Source organism: Triticum aestivum, chromosome 3D (genome assembly GCF_018294505.1).
Source record: "Triticum aestivum cultivar Chinese Spring chromosome 3D, IWGSC CS RefSeq v2.1, whole genome shotgun sequence".
In the NCBI taxonomy this organism is placed as follows: domain Eukaryota; kingdom Viridiplantae; phylum Streptophyta; class Magnoliopsida; order Poales; family Poaceae; genus Triticum; species Triticum aestivum.
In genome coordinates, this window is record NC_057802.1 from 521,504,635 (window position 1) to 521,523,764 (window position 19,130).

Consider the following 19,130-nt stretch of genomic DNA (forward strand, 5'->3'; position numbering starts at 1 on the left):
TTTTGCAGATGATCAATAAAAAAATTGCTTAGGTTTTCTCAATGTTTCAGAATTTTGGGAGTTACAGAAGTATTCAAAATATCCAGATTGCTACAGACTGTTCTGTTTTTGACAGATTCTGTTTTCTATGTGTTGTTTGCTTATTTTGATGAATCTATGGCTAGTATCGGGGGGTATGAACCATGGAAAAATTGGAATTCAGTAGATATACACCAATATAAATAAAGAATGAGTTCACAACAGTACTAGAATGGTGATTTATTTTCTTATACTAACGGAGCTTATGAGATTTTCTGTTGAGTTTGTGTTGTGAAGTTTTCAAGTTTTGGGTAAGGATTTGATGGACTATGGAATAAGGAGTGGCAAGAGCCTAAGCTTGGGGATGCCCAAGCCACCCAAGGTAATATTCAAGGACAACCAAGAGCCTAAGCTTGGGGATGCCCCAGAAGGCATCCCCTCTTTCGTCTTCGTCTATCGGTAACTTTACTTGAGGCTATATTTTTATTCACCACATGATATGTGTTTTGCTTGGAGCGTCTTGTATGATTTGAGTCTTTGCTTTTTAGTTTGCCACAATCATCCTTGTTGTACACACCTTTTGAGAGAGACACGCATGAATCGTGATTTATTAGAATACTCTGTGTGCTTCACTTATATCTTTTGAGCTAGGCAATATTGCTCTAGTACTTCACTTATATCTTTTTAGAGCACGGCGGTGGTTTTATTGTATAGAAATTGATGAACTCTCATACTTCACATATATTATTTTGAGAGTTTCTAAACAGCATGGTAATTTACTTTGGTTATATAATTAGTCCTAATATGATAGGCATCCAAGAGGGATATAATAACAACTTTCATATAAAGTGCATTGAATACTATGAGAAGTTTGATTCCTTGTGATTGTTTTGAGATATGAAGATGGTGATATTAGAGTCTGAAGGAAATATGCCATAGAGGCAATAATAAAGTTGTTATTTTATATTTCCTTATATCATTATAAATGTTTCTTATTCATGCTAGAATTGTATTAGCCGGAAACTTGATACATGTGTGAATACATAGACAAAACAAGTGTCCCTGGTATGCCTTGTTGGGAATCGTAGCATAATTTTAAAATTTTCCTACGCTCACCAAGATGCATCTATGGAGTATACTAGCAACGAGGGGAAGGGAGTGCATCTAAATACCCTTGTAGATCGCGAGCGGAACCGTTCCAATGAACGTGGATGACGGAGTCGTACTCGCCGTGATCCAAATCACCGATGACCGAGTGCCGAACGGACGGCATCTCCGTGTTCAACACACGTACGGTGCAGCGACGTCTCCTCCTTCTTGATCCAGCAAGGGGGAAGGAGAGGTTGATGGAGATTCAGCAGCACGACGGCGTGGTGTTGGATGTAGCGGGATGCCGGCAGGGCTTCGCCGAGCTTATACGAGAGAGAGAGGTGTTGCAGGGGAGGAGGGAGGCGCCCAAGGCTGTTGTGTTGCTGCCCTCCCTCCCCCCCTTTATATAGGCCCCCGGGGGGGCGCCGGCCCTGGAGATGGGATCTCAAGGGGGGGGGGGGCGGCGGCCAAAGGGGGGAAGGGGTTGCCTTTCCCCCCCAAGGCAAGTGGGAAGCCCCCCCACCCTAGGGTTCCCAACCCTAGGCGCATGGGGGGAGGCCCATGGGGGGGTGTACAGCCCACTAGGGGCTGGTTCCCTTCCCACTTCAGCCCACGGGGCCCTCCGGGATAGGTGGCCCCACCCGGTGGACCCCCGGGACCCTTCCGGTGGTCCCGGTACAATACCGGTAACCCCCGAAACTTTCCCGGTGGCCGAAACTTGACTTCCTATATATAATTCTTCACCTCCGGACCATTCCGGAACCTCTCGTGACGTCCGGGATCTCATCCGGGACTCCAAACAACTTTTGGGTTTCCGCATACACATATCTCTACAACCCTAGCGTGACCGAACCTTAAGTGTGTAGACCCTACGGGTTCGGGAGACATGCAGACATGACCGAGACGCCTCTCCGGTCAATAACCAACAGTGGGATCTGGATACCCATGTTGGCTCCCACATGTTCCACTATGATCTCATCGGATGAACCACGGTGTTGAGGATTCAATCAATCCCGTATGCAATTCCCTTTGTCAATCGGTATGTTACTTGCCCGAGATTCGATCGTCGGTATCCCAATACCTTGTTCAATCTCGTTACCGGCAAGTCTCTTTACTCGTACCGCAATGCATGATCCCGTGACTAACGCCTTAGTCACATTGAGCTCATTATGATGATGCATTACCGAGTGGGCCCAGAGATACCTCTCCGTCACACGGAGTGACAAATCCCAGTCTCGATCCGTGCCAACCCAACAGACACTTTTGGAGATACCCGTAGTGCACCTTTATAGTCACCCAGTTACGTTGTGACGTTTGGCACACCCAAAGCACTCGTACGGTATCCGGGAGTTGCACGATCTCATGGTCTAAGGAAAAGATACTTGACATTGGAAAAGCTCTAGCAAACGAAACTACACGATCTTTTATGCTATGCTTAGGATTGGGTCTTGTCCATCACATCATTCTCCTAATGATGTGATCCCGTTATCAATGACATCCAATGTCCATAGTCAGGAAACCATGACTATCTGTTGATCAACGAGCTAGTCAACTAGAGGCTTACTAGGGACACGTTGTGGTCTATGTATTCACACATGTATTATGATTTCCGGACAATACAATTATAGCATGAATAATAGACGATTATCATGAACAAAGAAATATAATAATAACCATTTATTATTGCCTCTAGGGCATATTTCCAACAGTCTCCCACTTGCACTAGAGTCAATAATCTAGTTACATTGTGATGAATCGAACACCCATTGCGTCCTAGTGTTGATCATGTTTTGCTCTAGGGAGAGGTTTAGTCAACGGATCTGCTACATTCAGGTCCGTATGTACTTTACAAATATCTATGTCTCCATTTTGAACACTTTCACGAATGGAGTTGAAGCGACGCTTGATATGCCTGGTCTTCCTGTGAAACCTGGGCTCCTTCGCAAGGGCAATAGCTCCAGTGTTGTCACAGAAGAGAGTCATCGGGCCCGACGCATTGGGAATCACCCCTAGGTCGGTAATGAACTCCTTCATCCAGACTGCTTCCTGTGCTGCCTCCGAGGCTGCCATGTACTCCGCTTCACATGTAGATCCCGCCACGACGCTTTGCTTGCAACTGCACCAGCTTACTGCTCCTCCATTCAAAATATACACGTATCCGGTCTGTGACTTCGAGTCATCCAGATCTGTGTCGAAGCTAGCGTCGACGTAACCCTTTACGACGAGCTCTTCGTCACCTCCATAAACGAGAAACATATCCTTAGTCCTCTTCAGGTACTTCAGGATATTCTTGACCGCTGTCCAATGTTCCATGCCGGGATTACTTTGGTACCTTCCTACCAAACTTACGGCAAGGTTTACATCAGGTCTGGTACACAGCATGGCATACATAATAGACCCTATGGCCGAGGCATAGGGGATGACACTCATCTTTTCTCTATCTTCTGCCGTGGTCGGGCATTGAGCCGTGCTCAATTGCACACCTTGCAATACAGGCAAGAACCCTTTCTTGGACTGATCCATATTGAACTTCTTCAATATCTTGTCAAGGTATGTACTCTGTGAAAGACCAATGAGGCGTCTCGATCTATCTCTGTAGATCTTGATGCCTAATATATAAGCAGCTTCTCCAAGGTCCTTCATTGAAAAACACTTATTCAAATAGGCCTTTATACTTTCCAAGAATTCTATATCATTTCCCATCAATAATATGTCATCCACATATAATATGAGAAATGCTACAGAGCTCCCACTCACTTTCTTGTAAACACAGGCTTCTCCATAAGTCTGTGTAAACCCAAACGCTTTGATCATCTCATCAAAGCGAATGTTCCAACTCCTAGATGCTTGCACCAGCCCATAGATTGAGCGCTGGAGCTTGCATACTTTGTTAGCATTCTTAGGATCGACAAAACCTTCCGGCTGCATCATATACAACTCTTCCTTAAGGAAGCCGTGAAGGAATGTCGTTTTGACGTCCATCTGCCATATCTCATAATCATAGTATGCGGCAATTGCTAACATGATTCGGACGGACTTCAGCTTCGCTACGGGTGAGAAAGTCTCATCGTAGTCAACCCCTTGAACTTGTCGATAACCCTTAGCGACAAGTCGAGCTTTGTAGATGGTCACATTACCATCCGCGTCCGTCTTCTTCTTAAAGATCCATTTATTTTCTATGGCTCGCCGATCATCGGGCAAGTCAGTCAAAGTCCATACTTTGTTCTCATACATGGATTCAATCTCGGATTTCATGGCTTCTAGCCATTTGTCGGAATCCGGGCCCGCCATCGCTTCTTCATAGTTCGAAGGTTCACCGTTGTCTAACAACATGATTTCCAGGACAGGGTTGCCGTACCACTCTGGTGCGGAACGTGTCCTTGTGGACCTACGAAGTTCAGTAACTTGATCCGAAGCTTCATGATCATCATCATTAACTTCCTCCCCAGTCGGTGTAGGCATCACAGGAACATTTTCCCGCGTTGCGCTACTTTCCGATTCGGAAGGGGTGACTATCACCTCATCAAGTTCCACTTTCCTCCCACTCAATTCTTTCGAGAGAAACTCCTTCTCCAGAAAGGACCCGTTCTTGGCAACGAAGATCTTGCCTTCGGATCTGAGGTAGAAGGTATACCCAATAGTTTCCTTAGGGTATCCTATGAAGACGCATTTTTCCGACTTGGGTTCGAGCTTTTCAGGTTGAAGTTTCTTGACATAAGCATCGCATCCCCAAACTTTTAGAAACGACAGCTTAGGTTTCTTCCCAAACCATAATTCATACGGTGTCGTCTCAACGGATTTCGACAGAGCCCTATTTAAAGTGAATGCGGCAGTCTCTAAAGCATAGCCCCAAAATGAGAGCGGTAAATCGGTAAGAGACATCATAGATCGCACCATATCCAATAGAGTGCGATTACGACGTTCGGACACACCATTTCTCTGAGGTGTTCCAGGCGGCGTGAGTTGTGAAACTATTCCACATTTCCTTAAGTGTGTACCAAATTCGTGACTTAAATATTCTCCACCACGATCTGATCGTAAGAATTTTATTTTCCTGTCACGTTGATTCTCAACTTCACTCTGAAATTCCTTGAACTTTTCAAAGGTTTCAGACTTGTGTTTCATTAGGTAGACATACCCATATCTACTTAAATCATCAGTGAGAGTGAGAACATAACGATATCCTCCGCGAGCCTCAACACTCATTGGACCGCACACATCGGTATGTATGATTTCCAATAAGTTGGTTGCTCGCTCCATTGTTCCGGAGAACGGAGTCTTGGTCATCTTACCCATGAGGCATGGTTCGCACGTGTCAAATGATTCGTAATCAAGAGACTCCAAAAGTCCATCTGCATGGAGCTTCTTCATGCGCTTGACACCAATGTGACCAAGGCGGCAGTGCCACAAGTATGTGGGACTATCGTTATCAACTTTACATCTTTTGGTATTCACACTATGAACATGTGTAACATCACGTTCGAGATTCATCAAAAATAAACCATTGACCAGCGGGGCATGACCATAAAACATATCTCTCAAATAAATAGAACAACCATTATTCTCGGATTTAAATGAGTAGCCATCTCGAATTAAACGAGATCCAGATACAATGTTCATGCTCAAAGCTGGTACTAAATAACAATTATTGAGGTTTAAAACTAATCCCGTGGGTAGATGCAGAGGTAGCGTGCCGACGGCGATCACATCAACCTTGGAACCATTCCCGACGCGCATCTTCACCTCGTCCTTCGCCAGTCTCTGTTTATTCCGTAGTTCCTGTTTTGAGTTACAAATATGAGCAACCGCACCGGTATCAAATACCCAGGAGCTACTACGAGTACTGGTAAGGCACACATCAATTACATGTATATCACATATACCTTTGGTGTTGCCGGCCTTCTTCTTGTCCGCTAAGTATTTGGGGCAGTTCCGCTTCCAGTGACCACTTCCCTTGCAATAAAAGCACTTAGTCTCGGGCTTGGGTCCATTCTTTGACTTCTTCCCAGTAACTGGTTTACCGGGCGCAGCAACTCCCTTGCCGTCCTTCTTGAAGTTCTTCTTACCCTTGCCTTTCTTGAACTTAGTGGTTTTATTCACCATCAACACTTGATGTTCTTTTCTGATCTCTACCTCAGCTGATTTCATCATTGAATATACCTCAGGAATGGTCTTTTCCATCCCCTGCATATTGAAGTTCATCACAAAGCTCTTGTAGCTTGGTGGAAGCGACTGGAGGATTCTGTCAATGACCGCGTCATCCGGGAGATTAACTCCTAGCTGAGACAAGCGGTTGTGCAACCCAGACATTCTGAGTATGTGCTCACTAACAGAACTATTCTCCTCCATTTTACAGCTAAAGAACTTGTCGGAGACATCATATCTCTCGACCCGGGCATGAGCTTGGAAAACCAATTTCAGCTCCTCGAACATCTCATATGCTCCATGTTTCTCAAAACGCTTTTGGAGACCCGGTTCTAAGCTGTAAAGCATGCCGCACTGAACGAGGGAGTAATCATCAGCACGCTGCTGCCAAGCGTTCATAACGTCTTGGTTCTCAGGGATTGGTGCTTCACCTAGCGGTGCTTCTAAGACATAATCTTTCTTGGCTACTATGAGGATGATCCTCAGGTTCCGGACCCAGTCCGTATAGTTGCTGCCATCATCTTTCAGCTTGGTTTTCTCTAGGAACGCGTTGAAATTGAGGACAACATTGGCCATTTGATGTACAAGACATAGTGTAAAGATTTTAGACTAAGTTCATGATAATTAAGTTCATCTAATCAAATTATTTAATGAACTCCCACTCAGATAGACATCCCTCTCGTTATCTAAGTGAAACATGATCTGAGTTTAACTAGGCCGTGTCCGATCATCACGTGAGACGGACTAGTCAAGATCGGTGAACATCTCCATGTTGATCGTATCTTCTATACGACTCATGCTCGACCTTTCGGTCCTCCGTGTTCCGAGGCCATGTCTGTACATGCTAGGCTCGTCAAGTCAACCTAAGTGTATTGCGTGTGTTCCGAGGCCATGTCTGTACATGCTAGGCTCGTCAACACCCGTTGTATTCGAACGTTAGAATCTATCACACCCGATCATCACGTGGTGCTTCGAAACAACGAACCTTCGCAACGGTGCACAGTTAGGGTGAACACTTTCTTGAAATTATTATAAGGGATCATCTTACTTACTACCGTCGTTCTAAGCAAATAAGATGCAAAAACATGATAAACATCACATGCAATCAAATAGTGACATGATATGGACAATATCATTATGCTCCTTTGATCTCCATCTTCGGGGCACCATGATCATCTTCGTCACCGGCATGACACCATGATCTCCATCATTGTGTCTTCATGAAGTCGTCACGCCAACGATTACTTCTACTTCTATGGCTAACGCGTTTAGCAACAAAGTAAAGTAAATTACATGGCGTTATTCAATGACACGCAGGTCATACAAAATAATAAAGACAACTCCTATGGCTCCTGCCGGTTGTCATACTCATCGACATGCAAGTCGTGATTCCTATTACAAGAATATGATCAATCTCATACATCACATATATCATTCATCACATCTTTTGGCCATATCACATCACATAGCACTTGCTGCAAAAACAAGTTAGATGTCCTCTAATTGTTGTTGCAAGTTTTTACGTGGTTTGTAGGTTTCTAGCAAGAACGTTTTCTTACCTACGTATGACCACAACGTGATTTGCCAATTTCTATTTACCCTTCATAAGGACCCTTTTCATCGAATCCGTTCCGACTAAAGTAGGAGAGACAGACACCCGCTAGCCACCTTATGCAACTAGTGCATGTCAGTCGGTGGAACCTGTCTCACGTAAGCGTACGTGTAAGGTCGGTCCGGGCCACTTCATCCTACAATGCCGCCGAAACAAGAAACGACTAGTAGCGGCAAGAAGAATTGGCAAACTCAACGCCCACAACTGCTTTGTGTTCTACTCGTCCATAGTAACTACGCATAGGCCTGGCTCATGATGGCACTGTTGGGAATCGTAGCATAATTTTAAAATTTTCCTACGCTCACCAAGATGCATCTATGGAGTATACTAGCAACGAGGGGAAGGGAGTGCATCTACATACCCTTGTAGATCGCGAGCGGAAGCGTTCCAATGAACGTGGATGACGGAGTCGTACTCGCCGTGATCCAAATCACCGATGACCGAGTGCCGAACGGACGGCACCTCCGTGTTCAACACACGTACGGTGCAGCGACGTCTCCTCCTTCTTGATCCAGCAAGGGGGAAGGAGAGGTTGATGGAGATCCAGCAGCACGACGGCTTGGTGGTGGATGTAGCGGGATGCCGGCAGGGCTTCGCTGAGCTTATACGAGAGAGAGAGGTGTTGCAGGGGAGGAGGGAGGCGCCCAAGGCTGTTGTGTTGCTGCCCTCCCTCCCCCCCCTTTATATAGGCCCCCTGGGGGGGGTCGCCGGCCCTGGAGATGGGATCTCAAGGGGGGGGGGCCAAAGGGGGGAAGGGGTTGCCTTGCCCCCCAAGGCAAGTGGGAAGCCCCCCCCCCCCACCCTAGGGTTCCCAACCCTAGGCGCATGGGGGGAGGCCCATGGGGGGGCGCCCAGCCCACTAGGGGCTGGTTCCCTTCCCACTTCAGCCCACGGGGCCCTCCGGGATAGGTGGCCCCACCCGGTGGACCCCCGGGACCCTTCCGGTGGTCCCGGTACAATACCGGTAACCCCCGAAACTTTCCCGATGGCCGAAACTTGACTTCCTATATATAATTCTTCACCTCCGAACCATTCCGGAACCTCTCGTGACATCCGGGATCTCATCCGGGACTCTGAACAACTTTCGGGTTTCCGCATACACATATCTCTACAACCCTAGCGTCACCGAACCTTAAGTGTGTAGACCCTACGGGTTCGGGAGACATGCAGACATGACCGAGACGCCTCTCCGGTCAATAACCAACAGCGGGATCTGGATACCCATGTTGGCTCCCACATGTTCCATGATGATCTCATCGGATGAACCACGGGTCGAGGATTCAATCAATCCCGTATGCAATTCCCTTTGTCAATCGGTATGTTACTTGCCCGAGATTCGATCATCGGTATCCCAATACCTTGTTCAATCTCCTTACCGGCAAGTCTCTTTACTCGTACCACAATGCATGATCCCGTGACTAACGCCTTAGTCACATTGAGCTCGTTATGATGATGCATTACCGAGTGGGCCCAGAGATACCTCTCCGTCACATGGAGTGACAAATCCCAGTCTCGATCCGTGCCAACCCAACAGACACTTTCGGAGATACCCGTAGTGCACCTTTATAGTCACCCAGTTACGTTGTGACGTTTGGCACACCCAAAGCACTCGTACGGTATCCGGGAGTTGCACGATCTCATGGTCTAAGGAAAAGATACTTGACATTGGAAAAGCTCTAGCAAACGAAACTACACGATCTTTTATGCTATGCTTAGGATTGGGTCTTGTCCATCACATCATTCTCCTAATGATGTGATCCCGTTATCAATGACATCCAATGTCCATAGTCAGGAAACCATGACTATCTGTTGATCAACGAGCTAGTCAACTAGAGGCTTACTAGGGACACGTTGTGGTCTATGTATTCACACATGTATTACGATTTCCAGACAATACAATTATAGCATGAATAATAGACGATTATCATGAACAAAGAAATATAATAATAACCATTTATTATTGCCTCTAGGGCATATTTCCAACATGCCTCTACTTGACTAGCTCGTTAATCAAAGATGGTTAAGTTTCCTAACCATAGACATGTGTTGTCATTTGATGAATGGGATCGCATCATTAGGAGAATGATGTGATGGACAAGACCCATCCGTTAGCTTAGCATAATGATCGTTAAGTTTTATTGCTATTGCTTTCTTCATGACTTATACATATTCCTTTGACTATGAGATTATGCAACTCCTGAATACCGGAGGAACACCTTGTGTGCTATCAAACGTCATAACGTAACTGGGTGATTATAAAGATGCTCTACAGGCGTCTCCGAAGGTGTTTGTTGGGTTGGCATAGATCCAGATTAGGATTTGTCACTCCGAGTATCGGAGAGGTATCTCTTGGCCCTCTCGGTAATACACATCACTATAAGCCTTGCAAGCAATGTGACTAATGAGTTAGTTGCAGGATGATGCATTACAGAACGAGTAAATAGACTTGCCGGTAACGAGATAGAACTAGGTATAAGGATACCGACGATCGAATCTCGGGCAAGTAACATACCGACGACAAAGGGAATGACGTATGTTGTCATTGTGGTTTGACCGATAAAGATCTTCGTAGAATATGTAGGAACCAATATGAGCATCCAGGTTCCGATATTGGTTATTGACCGGAGATGTGTCTCGGTCATGTCTACATAGTTCTCGAACCCGTAGGGTTCGCACGCTTAACGTTCGATGACGATTTGTATTATGAGTTATGTGTTTTGGTGACCGAAGTTTGTTTGGAGTCCCGGATGAGATCACGTACATGACGAGGAGTCTCAAAATGGTTTAGAGGTATAGATTGATATATTGGAATGTAGTATTCGGACATCGGAAGGGTTCCGGAGTGTATCGGGTACATACCGGAGTACTGGAGGGGTTACCGGAACCCCCCGGGGAAAGATATGGGCCATATGGGCCATAGGAGGGAGGCTAACCAACCCACAAGGGGCAGGCACACCCCCCACAAAGGAGGAGGCCGAATTGGATTAGGGAACAGGGCGGCACCCCTCTTTCCTTCTCCTACTCCCTCTCCTTTCCCCCTTCCCCCCTCCGGAAGAAGGAAAAAAGGGGGGCGAATCCTACTAGGACTGGAGTCCTAGTAGGACTCCCCTCTCCCTGGCGCGCCCCTTGTGCCCGGCCTCCTCCTCCCCTCCTTTCTATACAGGGGCAGGGGGCACCCCATAGCACAACAGTTGTTTCTTAGCCGTGTGCGGTGCCCCCCTCCACAGTTTACCACCTCGAACACATTGTCGTAGTGCTTAGGCGAAGCCCTGCACGGATCACATCACCAACACCGTCGCCACGCAGTCGTGTTGACAGAACTCTCCCTCGACCCTCTACTGGATCAAGAGCTCGAGGGACGTCATCGTGCTGAACGTGTGCTGAACACGAAGGTGCCGTAGGTTCGGTACTTGGATCGTGAAGACGTTCGACTACATCAACCGCGTTACTAAACGCTTCCGCTTTCGGTCTACGAGGGTACGTGGACACACTCTCCCCACTCGTTGCTATGCTTCTCCTAGATATATCTTGCGTGATCGTAGGATTTTTTTGAATTACTACATTTCCAACTGTGGTATCCGAGCCAGGTCTATGCGTAGATGATATGCACGAGTAGAACACAATGAGTTGTGGGCGATAATAGCCATACTGCTTACCACCAACGTCTTACTTTGATTCGGCGGTATTGTTGGATGAAGCGGCCCGGACCAACATTACATGACCACGTTCATGAGACCGGTTCTACCAACATGCTTCGCACACAGGTGGCTGGCGGGTGTCTGTTTCTCCAACTTTAGTTGAATCAACTTTGACTACGGCCGGTCCTTGTTGAAGGTTAAAACAACACACTTGACGAAAAATCGTTGTGATTTTGATGCGTAGGTAAGAACGGTTCTTGCTAGAAGCCCATAGCAGCCACGTAAAACTTGCAACAACAAAGTAGAGGATGTCTAACTTGTTTTTGCAGGGCATGTTGTGATGTGATATGGTCAAGGCATGATGTGATATACGTTATTTAATGAGATGATCATGTTTTGTAAAAGTTAACAACAACTGGTAGGAGCCTTATGATTTTTTTTAGGGAATTGACAGTGGGAGAGAACTCCCACTGTGATTTTATATATCTATATAAATGGGGTGTTTACATAGACATACAAGGTGTATAAATCAGCTAACCATCTACTCCCCCTCCCCACAGACCAGGGAGGAGGTGAATTAACAGCTCTCCACAGGAGGAGACAAGTAAGAAAGAGATAGAAACTATCAACCTAGAGTAGTACAAAGGTTGACAAATGAGCCTCTATGGGCTTCTTTGACTCTATGTTGGAGTTGACCTAGATCGTTTTTGAAGCGTGAAAACCAGGACCCAATAGTAGGGTCAACTCCACGAAAATGTTTGTTATTCCTTTCCTTCGATAGGCTCCATCCGGTAGTGAGAAAAATTTCCATGAAAAATGGGTCACACCAGGAGTATCTGTTCAACTTGAGGGCAGTGATACGATTAACAAAGGGGGTCCATTGAATACCAAGTTTGGTCCAGCATGTCCTGCTAAAATCACAGGTGAAGATCATATGGTCCACTATTTCTTCAATTGGAAGCCCGCAAAGGAGACAGTCAAAATCATCTCCGATGTTATAGTGCCTCTGCTTCAACATATTACGTGTGTTGAGTCTTCGTGAAAAAGCAGCCAGCCAAACACCTTCAACTTCATTGTACATTTTGATTTCCACAGGTGCTTGAACATGGGGTCGGTTTGAGCATCTCTATAGAAATAGGAATAGTAATCCTTAGGTCTGAAAGTGGCCGCGCCCCATATGTAGTGCCAAACATCACTATTCGACGTGGAAGGGTATTGGTCAAGGTTAGCTGCACGTCGCGTATTTCTTCTAATGCGAGCGGTGATACGGGGAGGTGGAAGGTTTCATGCAGATCGTTGGAGGCCCAGAAGTCAGCAACTGAGATGTCTTCATGCAAAGTGAATGAGAAGGCACGTGGGTGAGAGTCATGAAGCACATCACGCGCCCACAGATCTTTCCAAAGCAAAGTGGTCGCACCATCCACCAACTGAACGTGACATATGCCCCTGAAGATTAGTGTCAATTTTAGAATATCGCGCCACCAGAAAGAGCCGGCAGGGTCCACTGCATGTGTTATTTTGTCGACATAGAGATTGTCCCATAGCAGATTTACCCAGGGAACATCCATTTTGTTATAGAATTTGTGGAGGAATTTGAGGAGCAGGGCTTCATTATGGATTTTGATGTTGATCACTCCTAGTCCACCTTTATCTTTGGGTCGACAGACCATGTCCCAAGCAGCAAGAGAAGAGCATTTGTCACCTTGCTCGGTTTTCTTAGTCCAGAGGCAACGTCTTCTTATTTTGTCTATGATTTCAAGAAGCTTGGGTGGAAATTTGAGTGTACACATGGCAAAAATAAGAAGTGACGTGACTGAGGCATTCAGCCAAGATAATCTGCCACCATAAGACATCATAGCAATGGTTGACGTCAAACGCCTTTCCAATTGGCAAACCAGAGGCATGAGGTCTTGAGCTGTAGGTCGAGTTGTACCCAGAGGCAGACCAAGGTAGGTGAATGGCATCGTGCCAACAGCGCAGCCAAAAACCCTGGCTAGTGCGTTCGTTGAGGACGGGTCAAGGTTGATCGGAATCAAGGTAGATTTGTTAAAATTGAGCCTGAGGCCAATAGAGGTGGCGTAATCTGATAAGATCTCCTTGACCAAAGTAGCTTGACGGATGCATGCGGGTAGGACTATCAAAGTGTCATCTGCGTATTGAATAACGGGGTAGTCCATTTGCCCATTGCAAGGGAAGGGGAGCTCAATCTTACCTTGCCTGAATGCATCATTTATGGCAGACTGAAGCGAATCCGCAGCTAGGACAAAAATAAGAGGGGACAGGGGGTCTCCTTGTCTGACTCCGCAACGGCATTGAAATTGTCGGCCCGGGACTCCATTAAGAAGAACAGAAGACCGCCCAGATGAGAATAAGCACTTGATCCAAGAGATCCACTTGTCATTGAAGCCCATGTGACGCATAATCTGGATCATCGGATCATGTGCAATTGTGTCGAATGCCTTATCGAAGTCTAGTTTGAGCAATATGATCTGTTTGCCTGAGCTTTGACATTGGTGTATGTACTGATATGCCCAAGCAAGGCAATCCTGTATAGTCCCCCCCTTAATGAAGCCGTAATGATTGCGGTGAACTAAGTCCAAGATAGAGGTTTGCAGCTGATCAGCTAGAAGTTTTGTGATCAACTTGAGACAACAGTTCAGGAGCGTGATTGGTCTGTAGTCATTTACAGTCTCCGGGGAGTTGACTTTAGGGAGTAGCGTGATGAAACCATCATTGGTGCTGTTGATGTCCAGATCACCATCATGAAATTGTGCACATAGATCATAGAAATCGTGCTTGATGATAGGCCAGCAAGCCTTGAGGAAAGCTCCACTAAAGCCATCCGGGCCAGGGGCACGATCTGGGGGCATTTCACTGATAACTTGATCAATTTCTTTTTGTGTAAACGGTTCTGTCAGACGGTCAAGATTATCGGATCGTCTGATGAGATCAGGCAAAGAGAATTTCATATATGAGGTTGAAGTGGAGCCAAGCCGGTTTTTGTAAGTGAGGAACAGAAGAGCCTCTTTACTAGGGTGATCATCAATTATTGTGCCACTGTCATCACGAAAGCTTGCAATGTTATTATGGTGGTGTCTTTAAGTAGCAACGACTTGGAAGAACTTAGTATTTTCGTCCCCAAACTTGATCCACCGAATAGTGCAGCATTTTTTCCAATAAAGTTTCTGGTACTGGAGGAGTCTAAGCAAGTGTGTTTTTAGAATTGTTCTGAAGTTGGCCTCTGGAACAGTGAGCGTGCATTTGTTTTCGAGCTCATCAAGATCAGCAAGAACACAGTTGCAGTTAGAGATAGCGATAGAGAGGCGGGAAATATTCTTGCTCCAGCGTTTCAGTGCATGCCTCAGGGCTTTGAACTTGCGGCATAGCTTAGTTGCAGCATCCTCTGACCTAACAGGCTTTTCCCACACCTCTTGAACAACATCCATAAACCCTGGGTGGAGGATCCAATACGGCTCGAAGCGGAAAATCTTACTGCGAGGAATATTAGTTTCAATACTGACCACACAGGGTATATGATCGGATACAGGTTTGCCGAGGGGTTTTACCAAGGTTTTAGGGTATACCGTGGTCCAATGAAGCGAAGTGAAAAACCAGTCAATGTGCTCGAGAAGGGGGTCTGTTTGCATGTTACTCCAAGTGTAAGCACGGCCCTGTACTGGCAGTTCAATGAGCTGCTATTTATGAATGATGTCGTTAAAGGTAAGCATGTCCTGCACGTTTCCACCTGGCTTGTTACGGTTATCAGGTGCACGCATATAGTTAAAATCGCCAAATATAACCAGTCTTGCCCATTAGGAATGCTGACATCATAGAGCCAATTAGTAAAGATGTCGCGTTCTTCGCCAGTGCAAGGGCCATAAATATTCGCTAGTGTCCAGGACTGGGAGGATTGTGTGCCGACGAAAGTGGTAACTAGCGCATGCGTGTCATTTGAAACTACGGTGCCAGAGAAAACAGAGCTTTTCCAAATGGTGAGAATCCCACCTGAAGCACCACGAGAGGGAGTAAAAGCAAACTGATCAAACTGACGCGGACAACAAGTTCTAATAAAAGCAGAGGTAACGTCAGACAACTTAGTCTCCTGAAGATAGACTACAGCACAGCCACTTGAGATAATCACATTATTAAGAGCTAAGCGTTTCTTCTCAGAATTTAAACCTCTGATATTCCATGAGAGAACATTCCAGCAACGCAAAGAAGGCATGAAGAAGAGGTGAAATCACTCCAGAGGGGCAGTGAGACCCTCCTCTTGATCCGGCACAGAAGTGGTACCTGGTGGCGTTGGTGCAGCAGCAGCCGGTGTGGTAAGAAGTGCTTCAGTAGTAAGCTCTGCTTCTGGGATGGCGCACCTGTTGATGCCAATGTCTTGCAGGGTTGAAACCGGGGTTGGAGGAGGAATATCGTCAGCCGCATTGGGGGCAGAACTTGAGGACCCAATCGAGGGAACCAACCTGGGCTTGACCTTGGAGGTGTGCACACGAGTGTCGTTAGCGCTGGGACCTTGAAGCCATTATACTTGTTCGAGCGCAAACTACGCCGAATGTCGGAGTAAATGGCCACGGGTAGCCTAACCGACTCCCCCTGGCTCTTCGAAAAATTACCAGGCCAATCGAGCCTTCAAGCATCCAGGGCACGGGGCCGCCTTCCTCTGGCCAGCTATCCCCAAGGCCGACTACCAGAAGGCGACCCGGCCTCAAAAAACCTTCCCGAAGAAAGCTACGAGATGGCCGACTCCAGGAAGCCGGCCATGAAGAAGGCCGACTCCCAGAAGCCGGCCAAGACTGCACCCGCCAGGGCTGCACCCACATAACGGTGATAAGACGGGGCGTGGCCGTAGTACAGCCTGCCACCCCGAATCCCGGAGCATACATGGCCACAGTGCGCCGTACGGGTCAGCCATCCCCATCTGGCGCGGCACTGTAGCCATGTTGACCGCGACGTCACCCACGACAGGCGCCAGTATGGCCCGCGAGCGGCGGGCCCCTTCAGTCAGAGAGACGCTCGAAGGCGGCCCGGCCTCCCCTGGTCGGCCTGGGGCGTAGCCGGCTCCCCATAGCCGTCTACCTCCCTCCCTCGAAATATGTGCATCATTAAGGAGACAAGACGAGGTGAGGCTACAGTGAGGCGCGTTGCCGTGAAGTACGTCCCTCTCATGCTTCAAGGCATGGCACGCATCTGGCTGAACAGCCTCAAGCCCTACAGCGTCAACAGCTGGCTAGACTTCGCGGAAGTCTTCGTCCGCAACTTCACCAGCACATACAAGCGGCCTCCCAAGCCCCGCCAGCTCTCCTTATGCGTCCAAGGGCCCAGCGAATTGACTCGCGACTACCTCACGCGTTGGGCCAAGCTCCGCAACTCCTGCGTGGGGGTGCACGAGGTTCAAGCCATAGAGTACTTCACCGCCGGGTGCCGAGAGGGCACCATCCTCAAGCACCGACTCCTCTGCGACGAGCCGACTACCCTCGACGAGCTGCTGATCACAGCAGACAAGCACGCCACGGCCGACTCCTCGATGAAGACCGAGCTCCGAGTGGACGCCTCTGGAAAGGTGCTCGCTCCGGCTCCCAAGACGCCGGCTGGTGACTCCAACCGACGCCCCTACCAGAACGACCACAAGCGCAAGGCCCCTATGCCGCCTTCCACCAGTCGGCAAGTAGCCACCGTTGAAGACAAACAGCCCGAAGAGCGGCCCGCGCCTAAGAAGAAGGGCGGCAGGGCGGCTTGGCAGCCGGCCTTCTCCTATGAGCAAACTCTTGATGCCCCTGCAAGTTCCATAGCAGCGCGAAGCCGTCCAACCACATGACCCGAAAGTGCCATTGGCTCACGCGGATCTCCAACGGCGAGGGGCTGGTGCCGTCTACACCTCCTGGCCCGCCGCCTCCAGCCCCTCAGCAGCTGGCTGTTCGACCAGCAGTCGGAGCCATTCAAGATGAGTTCCCAGATGAGCACGCCGCCTACGTCGTCTTCACGAGCCAGATTGAAGACAAGCGCAGTCGGCGCCGACAGCACCAAGAAGTCAACGCGGTCGCCTCCAACAACCCCGAGTTCTTGCATTGGTCTGAAAGGCCTATCAGCTGGAGCCGGGCCGATCGCCCAGAGGTGATGCCGTCTCCGGGCTCCTATGCATTGGTGCTGGACGCCACCCTCGCGACGGAAAGGCGAGCTGCCCGTTTCTCCCGTGTGCTGATTGATGGTGGAAGCAGCATCAACATACTGTACCGCGACACCATGGAGAAGTTGAACCTAAAGGCGAAGCAGCTCATGCCAAGCCGGACTGTGTTCCATGGCATCGTACCCGGCATGTCCTGTTCCCCAATCGGCAAGATCAAGATGGATGTTCTCTTCGGAGACAAGGATCACTTTTGCCGAGAAGCGATCTGGTTTGAAGTAGTGGATCTAGAGAGCCCTTACCACGCCTTGCTTGGCCGACCTGCCCTGGCCAAGTTCATGGCTGTGCCCCACTACGCCTACCTCAAGATGAAGATGCCGAGTTCAAAGGGGATCATCACCATAGCCGGAGACTACAAGAAGTCCACCGAGTGTGCTACAGCCAGCAGCCGGCTGGCCGAGTCCCTCGTGATTGCTGAAGAGAATAAGATGCTGGACCGATTCGTGGCCATGGCCGGCAAGCAGCCGGCCCTGTCCCCCAACCCCAAGGAATATGATGCTCAGGGCTCCTTCCAGCCGGCCAAGGAAACAAAGAAGATGCCTCTGGACCCGGAGAACCCGGAGAGGTTTGCTGTCATTGGTGCAAACCTGGACAGTAAATAGGAAGGCGAGCTCGTCGACTTCCTCCGTGAGAATTGGGACATCTTTGCATGCTCCCCAAAGGACATGCCGGGTGTTCCGAAGGATTTCGCCCAGCACAAGCTACACGTCCGAGCGGACGCGAAACCAGTCAAGCAGCCTCTCCGCCAACTGTCGGAGGAGAAGAGAAGGATCGTAGGAGAAGAGATAGCCTGGCTCCTGGCCGCCGGCTTCATTATGGAAGTGCTTTTTCCAGAGTGGCTTGCCAACCCGGTCTTGGTGTTGAAGAAGAACAACAAATGGCGTATGTGTATAGATTACACCCTCAACAAAGCCTGCCCCAAAGATCCGTTTGCCCTACCACGGATTGATCAAGTGATAGACTCAACAGCCGGATGCGAGCTGTTGAGTTTCTTGGATGCTTACTCAGGATACCACCAGATCAAGTTGGACCCAGCCGACCGCTTGAAGACCGCCTTCATCACACCATTCGGAGCTTTCTGCTACCTGACTATGACATTCGGCTTGAGAAATGCCGGTGCCACTTTTCAGCGTTGCATGCAGAAATGCCTCCTCAAGCAACTCGGTAGAAATGCCCACGTCTATGTAGACGATATTGTGGTGAAGACGGAGAAGCGCGGCACCCTGCTGGAAGACCTCAGAGAAACATTTGCCAACTTGCGCCGATTCCAGATCAAGCTCAACCCTGAGAAATGCGTGTTCGGAGTACTAGCCGGCCAACTTCTAGGCTTTTTGGTCTCCGAACGCGGCATTGAGTGCAACCCAGTGAAGATCAAGGCCATAGAGAGAATGGAGATTCCTACCAAGCTGCGAGACGTTCAGAAGTTTACCGGGTGCCT